This window comes from Triticum aestivum, chromosome 6B, assembly GCF_018294505.1.
Source record: "Triticum aestivum cultivar Chinese Spring chromosome 6B, IWGSC CS RefSeq v2.1, whole genome shotgun sequence".
NCBI classification, from domain to species: Eukaryota; Viridiplantae; Streptophyta; class Magnoliopsida; order Poales; family Poaceae; genus Triticum; species Triticum aestivum.
In genome coordinates this window covers 221851022-221864593 of record NC_057810.1, presented here as the reverse complement: position 1 = coordinate 221864593, position 13572 = coordinate 221851022, and the positions used below count along the sequence as shown (strand labels likewise).

Sequence of the window (13572 nt, the reverse complement as noted above, 5' to 3'; positions counted from 1 at the left end):
AAGTAGTAGATGGGAGTAAGGACTCGGCTGGTGAGTAGTAGGAGTAAGGGCCCGGCTAGTGAGAACTAGCTTATACTATCTTTCTGGTGTAAGAGCATATCGCTTATACTTTCGGAGATCTCTCTCGTAATTCGTAGATCTAAAAGCCTAATCTAGAAAAGGGTTTTTCTCAGAGCCATAAGTCAAAATAATAAGTCCAAATTCTGCAAGAGCTTGACAAGCAATCCTTCCTACACAACTCATCGGCGGTGTGACCTGCTTGACTTTTATCTTCGATTCAACCTTGGTATTCTCCTTGATGAAACTTACTAAGACTATTGAAAGCTTTTTCAATGATTCAAAAAAGCATCCCTAGTATAAGAAGATGTACCTGACCTACTCCTACTATAGTATTAGAAAAAATAAGAAGCTTTCAAAACACCACTACTATATCTAATATGCCCCACCAGACCAAGAGTGAGGAGCTTGACTGAACCTCTGAGCGAGCCATTAGTACCTTCTTCCTGAAGAGTAGTAGCCTTCATTCATAGCCTGACCAACTCGTTCGTACGCTAGTCAGCTATGAATTTCTAGTCAGGTTGCTATTCCCTTCTATTGAAGGCTTTTTACCACTATCCTACATGACATTTTTTCGCCTTTCTTTTTAGAACTCATATAATGCTACTGCCCTTTCACTTGCTTCTGCCTTTTCACAAGAATTAAGATAGTGTCCTCCCTGAATTGAGAAAGAAGAGAGAATACCTATGTGCTGCTATGCCTATGGTCCAGAATTGCTATCCGTACGACCTTGGTCTTTGATTGTATAAAAAATACATACTAAGCAAGTAAGCCTGCCTAAAAGCATTTCTTTTTGACACATCTTCTCTCGATTTGAAGAGATTACACATCACTACGAACGAACTTATTCACTCTTCGAAGCCCCCACCACCTTCTTTCTTTGAGATGAGAACTTTACTTCGGCCGTGGTCATTGCCTACCGGTAAACTCCCATACTTCCTTCTTTTGTTCGAGGGAGGCCATACATCTTCCTTCTTTGGTTGGATCCAGGTTAGGAAGTTATAGGAAGGTTGTGTGCGCAAATAAGTCTGAATTAAGAAGAAGGGGAGCGAGCAGTACACTACCCATTGGGTATTGGCAAATCACAGTCATACTTCTTAGAGCGGGGTGGAGCACCAGCACCTTAAGCTGCACCAGTATCTTAGTAAGATAGACACCGATTAAGAAACCGAGAATTCTAGATTATGGAGACTCTCTAAGTTTTTCTCTGATTTCCTGTGTCTGTACTACTTCACTTTAGACCCGGCATATTGTAGAATTTAAAAGACAGTCACCCTGAACGCACGAAGCAAACACGAATGATTTCTTTCTTGTATGATAAAGCTTCTCCTTATCATAAGTTGACATAGCTGCATTTCTGGGTTCAAGGGTTTTACTGAAATAAGCAATTGGTCTGCCTTGTTGCATGAGGACAGAACCAATACCTTGACCTGATGCATCTGTTTGAAAAGTAAATGGTAGGGTCAAATCAGGCAAAGCCATAACAGGAGCAGTGACCAGACAATTCTTCAATGTTTTGAAGGCCTCAATTTGAGCATCTGACCACTGGAATGATTCTTTTTTTAGACAGTCATGAAGTGGCCTAGAATTTATCCCATAATTCTTGACAAATCTTCTTTTTCTGCAGCCATACCAAGAAAACTCCTCAACTGAGTGATAGTCTTAGGTGCTGGCCATTCTTTGATGGCAACTATTTTGTGGGGGTTTGTAGATAGACCCTATCCTTAGATAACATGCCCTAAATACTCCACTTGAGGGACAGGAAAACTGTATTTGCTAATCTTAGCATATAGTTTTTATGACCTTAGAATGTCCAGGACTAACTTTAGATGCTTGAGATGAGCTTGTTTGGTCTTGCTATATATCAAAATATCATCAAAGAATACCAAAAGGTATTTTCGGAGCAAAAACATGATTCATTAAAGATTGGAAGGTAGCAGGTGCATTAGTGAGTCCAAATGGCATCACTAAGTATTCATAATGACAAAAATATGTCCTAAAATTTTGGAATGTCTTCTCTTCTCATTCTTATCTGATGATAACCTGATCTCAAATCAAGTTTGGAAAACAGTTGTGCACCATGTAGCTCATCTAATAGATCCTCAATGACAGGAATATTGAATTGATTTTCTGCACTTAGCCCGAAAGCAAGTTTGAAAACAAGACCTGCTGTGTGAAGTGATGGAAGTAGTGAAGGTTTAGGCTTTGGATCTGTGAAGTTCAGATTTTGGAGTAGAGGTCAGAGGCTAGTGCGGGTAGCCCTGTCGGAAACTAGAAAGAAGAGGCTGATGCACTTGCCCGGCGGTGGGTGGGTTCAGCTCGATCAACTGGGATAGGAGTTTTTTCTCTATCTTGCTCCATGGTGTTCAAGCAATGCGTCCAGAAAGTTGTGATCATGGGAGGGAGCAGCTTCAATAGCTTTGGCTGTGAAAACTCTTGGTCTTGGAGCATCAGTGTCATCAGTTCACCCAAGATCAGCAGGACAAATCTCTACTCCTAATGGAGCAGTTGGTGAATAGTCTGCGCGGTTTATTTTCGTCCCACCTTTCACTGGGTTTTTTTCGTTCGTTTTTTTTCGCTGGTTTTTTTCGTCACCTCCCCACCCCACCTCACCCCACCCCACGCATGCACCCCATGAAAACCACCTCGCAGGCCGTTCCTCTCGATCCCCTCCCATCACCGCTGCCGTTCCTCTCGATCCCCTCCCGTCGCCGTCGTCGTCCTCTCGATCCCCTCGAGTAAGCGGCGCCGTAGTTGGCTCCCATTCCTCTCGATCCCCTCTCGTCGATGCTGCCGCCCTCTCGATCCCCTCCCGTCGCCGCCGCCGTCCTCTCGACCCCCTCAAGTAAGCGGCGCCTCCGTTGGCTCCTGATCTCCTCCATGGCGGATTCCCACGGACGCCGCGGTATGGCATGGTCGCGTTAATCGCATGGAGGGTCGCGTCGAGGAAAGCGACGACCTCGCAGGCATCGGGTTAAGCGGCTGGCCCTTCTTACGCGATTGCGCTGATCTTTTCTTCACCGGCAGAGATTGGTGCCGCCACGGCCGCATCATGGATTTTGCCCTGCATCGCCTCTGATTTGGGAGTTTGTTTTTTTTGCGCTGGATCCTGATTTGGGCGGGATTTTTTTCCCAGGCATTGAGCGCGCTCTGGACGGCGGGAACTGTCCCGTGAAGGAGGACGCTATGGACGGTGGATCCAGGGCGCTACATGTCGCTGTCGGCCACGGGAGGATGCCATACCCTTTGGGCACAACAAACTCCTTGCCATAGCCTCTTCCGCTTTTCACAACAAGTTAATACTCTCTACACTAGCATTAGTACTATTCAGTAATCACCGCTCTAGTCTTCTGAATAAATTTTTATATCAGATCTAGCCGGTAATCGTGCAGGCTTTTGTCTAAAGTTTTTTCTTTTGCAATTTGGAATATATAGTAAGTTTGAATATCACATAAATGGTTGGCATCTAATTTTCCATCGTGTTACTTACGCATAAGACTTGTATCTCCTTACTACTGACTAATGGTGAATAGACTCCTTTTGTGAATTAAGATCATTCAGAGATGATAATGATTGTAGCTTGCATTGCATGTACGGTGGTGTACCTCTTGAGTTGGAGAATATCTTAGAATTCATTGACTTGCAGCTATGGCAATGACCAACACAGTTTTTGCGTTTTCTTTTTTGTTCCCATGTTTCTGGTTGGTGCTGGTGTAGATTTTCTTCTTCAATAAAATACATAGAAGCAAATCAGACTGGTTGCAAATACCATGCTACTTCACCAGAAATTATGTTTTCCAACTGAAATCATTTTTGTTTACTAGGCGCTAGTTATCCCTGACAACAAGGTAAGAGACATGTTGTTTCCAATTCACCCTTAGTTACAGTTGAGATACTTGCACAAAAGACGTCTGCAAATGTTTTATTTTCTTAACATTGCTTTATCATATGCTTTCATAATTTCATCAGGAAAGAGATGCATATGAGAGGAAGAGAGCCTCCCCCAAGCTCTGTCTAGGCGATGCACGGGAAATTTGGAAACTATCAAGGAGATGTCGAATGATGAATATACTCAGACACTGAGACACATTCTAAAACATGTTTACGTAGGTTAGTCATGATCATCCTTATTTTTAAACCCGAAACATTCTTTATTATTGCCAGGTTCTCTATAATCCCATGTTTGTGAAGTCAATTGCTTAGTTTGATTGAGAGTACTTAAGTTAATGCGCATGTATACATTTCTAGATCATATATTAATTGGTTGGACTCTTCATGTACACTAAATGTGAAACTCATTATGATTCGGAAGTCCTGATAGCTTGTGACATAATTGATGTATTTTATAAGTCATGCAATTTGTTGTTAGCAACATGTACCTGCAGATTTGGGATAATTTCCATTTCAACATTGTTTTTGTTCTCGGACATTCTGGATCATACTAAGATACTTCGGAGAGATGTCCCAGATTTATTCTTTTGAATTTCACTAATTTCTTTCCATGGCTTCAGATTCACCAGTGCGTTCGTTACTGCCATTTTGAGTTACTATTGGTGCCTATGATTTGGATCATTAACAGTTAAATTTGTTTAGGTGATGGGGCTGCCGCCAACTTGGGCCCGCTCAAGAATGGCCACTCTACAGGAGGGGGATGGAGTCGCGGAAGCTCCTGTGCTATTGGGAGCGACGGTTCCACAATGAGCCGGTCTTTCGTCACCTCTGAGTTGGAGGATGTCCAAGGCCGGAAGTGTTCGTCACCACTAAGCCGCGGTAAGTAAGGAATTTTCCAGAGAGTGGTGGATGAATTTTTTTCTCCAAATGGTGGTGGATCTATGCATGTGTGTATTTTCATGGCCTTTTGTGCTTGATCCATCCATTTTACATTATAAATTGATTGTATCGGCTGCTGCAGCGATGATGGATTGTATTGTATCAAACCTTCTGGTTAACTGATGTCGGAGCCATGGAATAAAAGCGAAAGCATGATCTTAGTTTAGTTATGTGCGTAAAAAAGCTCATGTACATATGTGACTTAAATATGTAGTTGCAGTCTCACACAAAGGAAGAGAGAAGATAAATTGATGTCAATGAATTGTGAATGGAAATAAAAACACCAGACTGAATTATGTACTCTTTTTTTCCTAGCTTAAATTATTTATTGATATTGTACTACACCCTGTTATTCTAATTTTATACACTTCTTTCTTGCCCAAAAATATATTAATTGGTTCTTAGCTTCCTAAAACTCAGGAATATTTTATCTTTCTCATACATTTTAATTCATTTTATGCAGTCTGAGATAATACTGACGCGATGTCCAGATTTGGATGTCTCATCTCTGAACATTTGAAACGCCGAGTACTCCATGAAAGCTTGCCTAGCCGCTTTTGCGCAATATTATATCTTTGGACGTTTGCACTTCCGCGGCTCTAGACATGAGCTTCCTTATATGGTAAGAAAATGCTGGTCGAGAGCTCCATTCAGCTTGTGGAAATAAATAATCTCCCATATTTATTAAATTTGCTTGCTTTGGCATGTTACTTTATCTATATTTGAAATAGGATATTCTTTGATATGTAATTTTAGGAAATAGTTGGTTTTCAATCTTTTTGCTTGAGATTCAGAAGATCCAAAACTGCCTGATACAATGGCTACTCTAATCAATAAAATGAGTTACATATATATTCAGAAACTATGTTGATCAGGCTACTTATATGCATTGGAAAACCATTAGATTCCTTGTTGCATTAACATTGACATCCACAGTTACTTCTCTGTACATATTAATGTAGATAAATGTATATCCTCTAGCTCTCATGTGTTTTAGTCTCTCTTTTTTCTTTATGTTGTATCACCAATGATGAGAGAGAGAGGGGCCATGGAGAGGGAGAGAGAGAGGTCTAAATGATTGTAGCCATACCAGTTTCATGTTTCCATGTATGACATTATACTAGATAGAAAATAGTAACTTTGTGTGGGCTGATTATACTAAATACTTCTAACATAATAATCCACATGTATCAATTGTTTATGCCCATTACTTGCGTACACACTATACCATAGTATTTTAGTAGTGCACCCTATAAAAAAGCATCAATGCATATGATCCCTTATATCTCACTTCTTGCTTTACATGTGATTTTCTACCTTCAAAAGGTAACATGAGCACCTTGATTTCCTATCTGTTTAGACACATATTTCTTTCAGGGGTTATTTTTCAAAAATCCACAACTCCTGCCTCTTACTTAATACACTACATTCCTAAAGCTTTCCAAAGATAGTACATGTTTAAAACAGTTTATGTCTTTTAGTTTTACAAGCTCCCTAAAACTAAACCGCTGTGGAATAGGTGTGCCTGCCTGCTTTAAAATGTGAGCTACTTATATAGATATTTTTTCCTCATCATTCTTAAGTATTTCCCCTAAAACTGGGTTATGCATAGATGATGACTGCTACAACTCGAAGTAAATATTCTGAACCTAACTAAAGGATTCTGGTGATGGTGGCACAGGCACTAGCAAGTATCTAATGCATATACATGACTTCATATTATTTATCTTATTCACATTCACATACTAATATATTCATGAATTATTATTGTTTTGCATTGTAGAGTGCTAGCACGCTACAATGCAGAGAAAGCTTTGAGAAAATGCTTTGTTGGGATCATAGACAAGAATAATCAATCCTCGTTCCAAGGTTAGATTTGTACTTCCTTCCCAGTTCTTCTTTACAAAGGACCAATCCCCTTACTTTAGACATTCATGTTGTCTTAATTTTATTCCTTCATAGAAAAACATTTTCTCATTTCAATCTTTCTCCATTTGGTCTGAATATGGCACATGCTCTTAATTTTTTGACTATTCTTGGTTGATTAATGGTTGGTGTATTGCCTTCCACTTTGGATTATTCTCAATCCTCTTGCTTAGGCTATGTGTACCATTCTATCGCATGTCGCCGCCACCGATCTGAGCAAAAATTAGTGTAGATGAACCGAGCTATTTTATTGTAAGTTGTGTACAGAACTTAATGGGAAAATAATCATGTAGTTAATGTTTTATGCCATATATATCCATAGTAGGTGAATCCTCGCAAGTTGGTCCCGGTATCTAAATAGGATTGTGCCAACCTAGAGCCTTTTCAGATTGTAGCAACTCTGTTTGGGGTTTCCTTCTACCTAATCAAGGCTCATTCCAGTTTGCTCTGTCCTTATCTCTTTTTCTGTCATAAATTCTTCACCTATTCAAGAAGCTCATTTTTTGTTAGTTGGAACAACTAAAAAAATCATGTCCATGTTGTACTGGTGACTTGATATATTGTATTTTTAATCACATTGCCGCATATTTCTCTATTTAGAGTACAGTGAGGAAAATGTCAACCTCCTGCAACCAACCATGCAGTAATTTACTATTTTGAGCTCTCTGGATATCATATATAGATGTACATTTCAGTGCCTTTCTTTTCTGGACTACACTACTTTTCAGATTTCAAGTGTCTGAATCTTCCGTACAAAAGATAGTCAAGCTTATATGGTGTTTCATAGGAGCATTGATACCAATCATTGAGAATATACCTCTCTTCTACATGTATGTGATTGTCATAGTACCTAGGTTCAAGAAATGTTTTTAATGGTGCTAGAGTCCGGGAAGTAAAAACTGAACCTTTTATGGTGAAGGATCATCGCGGAGAAGGTGAATTTACGCCTCTGCTTTATCTGTAACCGTTTCTTCGTGTTAGTATTAAGCCACCAGGGAAGTTTCAAGAAAAATGTGCTTTGAAGTACCATATTATGCAGTTAGCTCACGGATACAATGATACAGTTATCTCCATCCTGAGATGCCCTCCTAACTACTATACTCATTCATGTGCCTTCTGCTCTATGGCACACCTGGAATGGGGACGATATTGTTTGATAGAGCCACCGCCCATTATGAAATGAATTGGATTGGATTACACATTATCGTGTGCTTTATCAGGAGTTGTGTAAGTACTAATTATGCCAACCTGGGGCAACACTCCAATGGTTTCTCCACAAAGGATACCTCCTGGAGCCCTACTTCTCTCCCACCCCCAACACCGGTATAGTATGAAAATCCTATTACTAAATAGCTTACTGTTTGATGCTTATGTTTGTTGGTATAGTAATCATTTTTGAAGGTCCAGTCCCGGAGGATGTTACTCGAGGCTTCCGTATAGTCGAGTGATTTTGCTTTTGCATGCTAATAATACAATACAGATGGATATAATTAGCAGTTATTAGTGCATAATATTTTGTCTCAATACCATAAATTCAATGTAAAGGTTTGCATTATTATTGTCAAACCTAAATTACATTAAAGACTTGAACAGGGAATGATGCCTCTTTTAACTGATTGGTGTGCTTTTTTAACTATCTTTAATGAGTAAATCATAGTGTAGTTGCATCTTATATTTTGTTTGGGCATGTAGGTGTGTGCTTCCTCGCTTATCCCTTTCTTATAAGTTGTCCTCATTTTGTTGCTTCTATTTAGGTTTGGATTTTCTTCAACCCACAAGGCCCATCCAGTTGTGAGCTACAATGAATTTGTTAAGAGTTGGAGGAGACAACATTGCACATTAGAGGTACGCTGAATGTAGCGAGGCAACCACGAATTGGGTATGTTCACACGAGGGATGGGAGAGGAGAGGAACATTAACATTTTTCATGCTTTGGATGAAAATTTCAATTCATAGTTTCTCTGTATGTGCCAACACACTAGCGGTACTGATGGGCTTAGGATGAAACTAGCGCCAACAGAATCAGTAGGTTGGATGGGAAGGCGGTTGTTGCCCTTGTCCCTTGGTTTGTCCCTTGGTGCTAGCCTACCGTGGCGGCCTCACTAACTTGCTCACTACGAATACGAGTTCGTGGGGTCGCGAGTTGCTGCGGATTTTTTATCACCTTTTACAATATTATTTTATGTATCCCTAACTTAACGAGTCATTTTTACCTTTGATTTTCCATATACGCCAGCCTATATTGATTGCAACATCGTGTTAGTCATCCATGATCTCCAAAAGGATTTTCTACTAACAACAGAATAATTAGTACCACCAGTAACCCTTCTATTTAGCCACCTTCAGGATAATTGTAAATGGCATTTGGTTATTCATGTATACCACCAGTAGGACTCGCGATTTATGGATTGTCAATAGCCACATCTGATTGGTTGATGTACTTATATCGTGTTCTTTTCAGTCTCCATTTCATCTAAGCGGGGTGGTGATGGACAAAACTGGTCATGTTGAAAGTCAGTTTAGTGCATCAAGGATGGGAGGTTCAGAGATTTGCAAGAGGTGATGGAGGATGGTTAGTTATTATGGCTCATCACATAGTAGTGAAAGATGAGTACAAGCACAAGCTTATTCAAAATTTGCAGTTCTTGACTACATGGGACATATATTTTGTAATCTTTTTCATTTCTTCTAAGAGGATCAAATATGTATTTTGTTCTTCCCAATGTTCTCAAGGACGATGATGGCATTGATATAGTATAACATACATTTACAATTATGAGTTCTCTCGATACTTTCCATATACTCTTCAAGACTTCTTGAGGAAAGATTAGTTCGTGAACTTTGCATCTTTAGCGCTTCAATTAAAACCATCAATGATTAACGAGATCAACATTTATCAAGAAGAGTCTGGAAATGCCGAGTGGAGGAGAAGCAATGCAAGGGGTTGGTGGGTTCAACTATGGGTTGCAGGGGTCATCAAATTAGGCACGCTATACGTCCGTGGGCGTGTCCCGGACAATGACAGGTCACCCCTTGAATCGTCGCGTCCATAGCCTCGATCTTCATATATGATACCCCAAATCCATACTATGCATGCAACATGAAACAAACTACTTTGACCATCAACAAAACAAACAGACATATAAATCTACATAATCGGGACATAGATATCCACATAATCTGACATAGATCAAAAGAGCACCACAGTTAGTCGATGAACATAGTTCTAAACAAATGTTACTAAAAATTGTAACAAAGTCGAAGAGCAGGATGCACTTCTTCGCCACTTCCTCGTTGCTACGGATGTAGCCGTCAATGTAGGCATCCGTGGTAGGAGAGGGGAGCCTCGCAGCCGTCGATATGATATTGGGGGAGTCAATCTAGCCAACCATCCTTCGAATGACGCGGTTTTGCTGCCTCACAAGCTTCGCCGCTTTCGCATCCGCTGCCGCCCTCTTCTCTGCCTCGCGCGCCGACTGCTCGAGCTTGAGGCGGAGGGCCTTGGTGTTCTTCCGATGGATCCGGCGGGCGTCTATCTCTGTCATCATCAGGGAGGTGTCTGTAGATATCTGTGAGGAGCTACTCCTCATCGGTCATCACTAACAATCGACGACGACATTGAGAGGACTATGTGATCGCCTCCTACGCCAGCGGCCTCTCCCTTGCACGCTGCCTCCCGCGGCGGGCTGCTGGTGCCTCTTTTTCGGACATCCGCGTGCGTGTCGCCGGTGGGGCGAGAACGAGCACCCATTGATAACCTTTAGGAGCTATGGAAATGAGGGTTAGGAGGGCGGCGGTCCAGTGGTGCAAAGCTGGATGAGCGCGCGAAGCTCTGCGCGGTGCCGAATGGGCCCGTGCTGGCATCCACGCTAAAATGGCGGGTAACAGGTGGTGGAGTTGAGCCCGAGCTGCCGCCCTTGTCGCCCACCGTCTCGCGAATGAAGGCGTTCCCAGTCGTCCTCTTTGGCAGATCTGTCGCCTCCAATACCGCCGATGCTCGACATTAGGAAGGACAACGGGATGGACATGGGTTGGAGGGGAATTAATGGCGTGTGGATCGAAAGTGAAGTGGAACTAGGATTTGTTCCGGGTGGGGATTTTAGTGGGACGGAGTGGAGTCGGTGTGGGCCAACGTGGACTGGGCTGATGTGGTGTACACGTCTGGGTGCGCCCAGGCCGCCCTATATTTTCCCCAGATTTGGGTTGGATATGATAGATGCGGGACTGCCAGGCAGGCATATAGGGTTGTTATGAGGCATCGGTCAGCGTATTTTTTTTGACCCGTTAGTGACCGAGCCATGCAACCAGTCTTATAAGGGCGGTTTGGGGTGCTCGGGATGTAGATACTCTCAGATGGGGTGTAGTGGAGGTGGTTGGATCAACGAATGAAGAAAGAAGGAAAACATTTGGAGGAAGAACAGCGGCAAGCGAGTTTGACTAAAACATAAATTTCTTTTTAGTTCGCTTAGGCACTCCTTTCGAATTTCCATGCATTGGGACCAAATAGTATTATCAGTATATTCGAGATAACATTAATTTACAAAATTGGAGGGATTTTTCTAGCTCCTTTTTTATGCTCACGTGGAATGGTAAAGAATTAGTAAACCCAATTTGTACGACGAGTATTCTCTTTTATACATTTAAGACCTTCGACTTGAATTATTCATGCCAACTGCATATATTGCTTGTGCATGACATGTATGAGTTGAGGAAGACGTTTTTATTATACTTGCTCAAATATTGTGCCAATGAATAAAGTTACCATTTCTGATATTGTGCAAGAATTTCTTAAGAGCATCAAATAGATCTTAATTTGTAACCGATTTTTAATTGGATCATCATTCTATATTGTATTCATTGTCAGATTGCCTTTTTGTTATCAATTTACGTTGCAAGGGAAGTGGTTTAAACTATTATATGATTGTGGTTGTACTATCTTTTCTCTACATGTGAAATTGTACATAATAATTGTTTACATAACTCCCTAAAATATTTGAAAAGCCCGTGGAAACGCACGGGCATTCTACTAGTAACTACTAGGTTTGTGCCAGAAAAGCATCTTGCGTGACGGGGAAAGAGTGGAAAAAGAAAGAGATTCACCAGCTATGGAATCTGACAGGTATCGGTATTGAACAGAGGGGGCTGTTCACAAAGCATCTCATGGATGGTAATGGTGCTTCCCCAGCTGCTGTTCCTACTCCTTTGGCTGGTGCCAAATCAGGTGACTTTGAAGTTGAAGCTTGCCCGCAGAACGATGTAACCATGCTGGTAGTACTATGATTGCCTTAGAGAGCAGATGTCTCTGTCCCTAGGAACGTGATGCTTAGGTGCGAGGTGAAACACAAGTAGGAGATCGAGAAAAGAAATCATATGGATTGCAACCTACAGATGAAGAATCTGCTTCATTGTTCCCACCATCTATATCAGATGTTTAATAAGAATAGGAATCGAATAAGCTGCTGATTGACTGAGGAAGCATTTGAAAAGAAAGGAAGGGTGATGCTTGTTAAACAAAGCTGCATGTGGGGCCACCACATATAGATGTAGTTTCTACTGTAGCATCGGTTATTTCCGTTATTGCTGTAGTAGCATCGGTTATTGCTCAGGTTACGAATGACCCAATCTATCTATGGCAACCACCCCTACTTTTAGTAGATGGAGATGCGCACCTAGAAAAGACGGATGAAAGAGAACCTACCCTTCTGACTTCTTCTCTTGTCTGTCCTTTACGCAAAGCGATCTATGGTCTCAACAAGCCCTGATAGCGTCGGTTTTTGAAGTTCAGCACAATGGTTATGTTATCTAGGTAGGGTTTGCTCGGAGTGATCATGATTCGGCCATGTTTGGATCAGTTTATCCTCGAGGACGTGCTATTCTGTTGTTGTATGTTGATGATATCAAACTGACTGGCGATTACTCCGTTATCATATCGCTGATCAAGTGTCGCCTTCATCAATTATTTGCTATGAAGGCGCTAACGTGCCCTAAGCCTTTTCTTGGCTTGGAGGTCGCACATTCTCCTCGTGGATATTTGGTATCTCAGATCAAATAACGTCATGACTTGATCACTCGAGCTCAACTCAATGATGAGAAGACTGTTGACACTCCCTTGGAGCTTTACATTAAACTCCATCCGACTGATGGCTCACCAATATCTGATCCGACGCAGTACAGACAGTAGGTCGGCAGTTTGGTTTATCTGACGATCTCTTGCCCAGATGGCTTTTCCTAAGAAAGTCAGCCTTTCATGGATGCCCCCCAATCAGTTCACTTTGCAGTAGTTCATCGGATTCTTAGATATATTCGAGGTACCTTTTCTCGAGCCGTCCTTTTTTCCGTCATCGTCTTCTTTAGAGTTGCGTGCAACTACTGATGCCAATTGGGCCTTCAGATAGGTGCTCAACTACAGGCTTATCTATTTTATGGGGAGACAAGACACTATCTTGGATGAGATAAAAGCAATAGACAGTTGCTCCTTCCACTGCCGAAGCGGAGTACCGTGCCATGGCACACTACTAGATAGATTGTATGGCTCTGCTGGTGACTTTCTGATCGCGGGTTTCATTTGAAAAACCCCAACGCCATTCATCTTGCGTCAAATCCGGTCTTTCATGCAAGAGTTTCATTTTTGGCCGCTACTACATTCGTCAAAAACTTCTTGATGGCACCATCATCTCATTACCTTATTTTTTCCCTTTGACTTCGGCTATGACCAATGCCCCACCTAGCTGAATAGGCGTAACAAAGCTACCTGAAAAA

At 41.6% G+C, this 13572-nt stretch overlaps 2 long non-coding RNA genes across 4 annotated transcripts; both read left to right on the top strand.

Moving 5' to 3' along the window:
- Positions 1-2696: 2696 nt before the first annotated feature.
- Positions 2697-4899, top strand: LOC123133998 (uncharacterized). Of its 2 annotated transcripts, XR_006465463.1 has the most exons (4): positions 2697-3030; positions 3194-3352; positions 4027-4167; positions 4651-4899. It is a non-coding gene; the product is annotated as an uncharacterized lncRNA (long non-coding RNA). The 2 variants fall into 2 exon arrangements; XR_006465462.1 differs by having other exon boundaries at positions 2697-3352; positions 4651-4897.
- A 61-nt stretch (positions 4900-4960) lies between these two features.
- LOC123136666 (uncharacterized) lies at positions 4961-9573 on the top strand. 2 transcript variants are annotated; one of them, XR_006467204.1, is made up of 3 exons: positions 4961-5509; positions 6671-8658; positions 9275-9573. It is a non-coding gene; the product is annotated as an uncharacterized lncRNA (long non-coding RNA). The 2 variants fall into 2 exon arrangements; XR_006467205.1 differs by lacking the exon at positions 4961-5509 and having other exon boundaries at positions 5875-8136; positions 8568-8658.
- The last annotated feature ends 3999 nt before the right edge of the window (positions 9574-13572 follow it).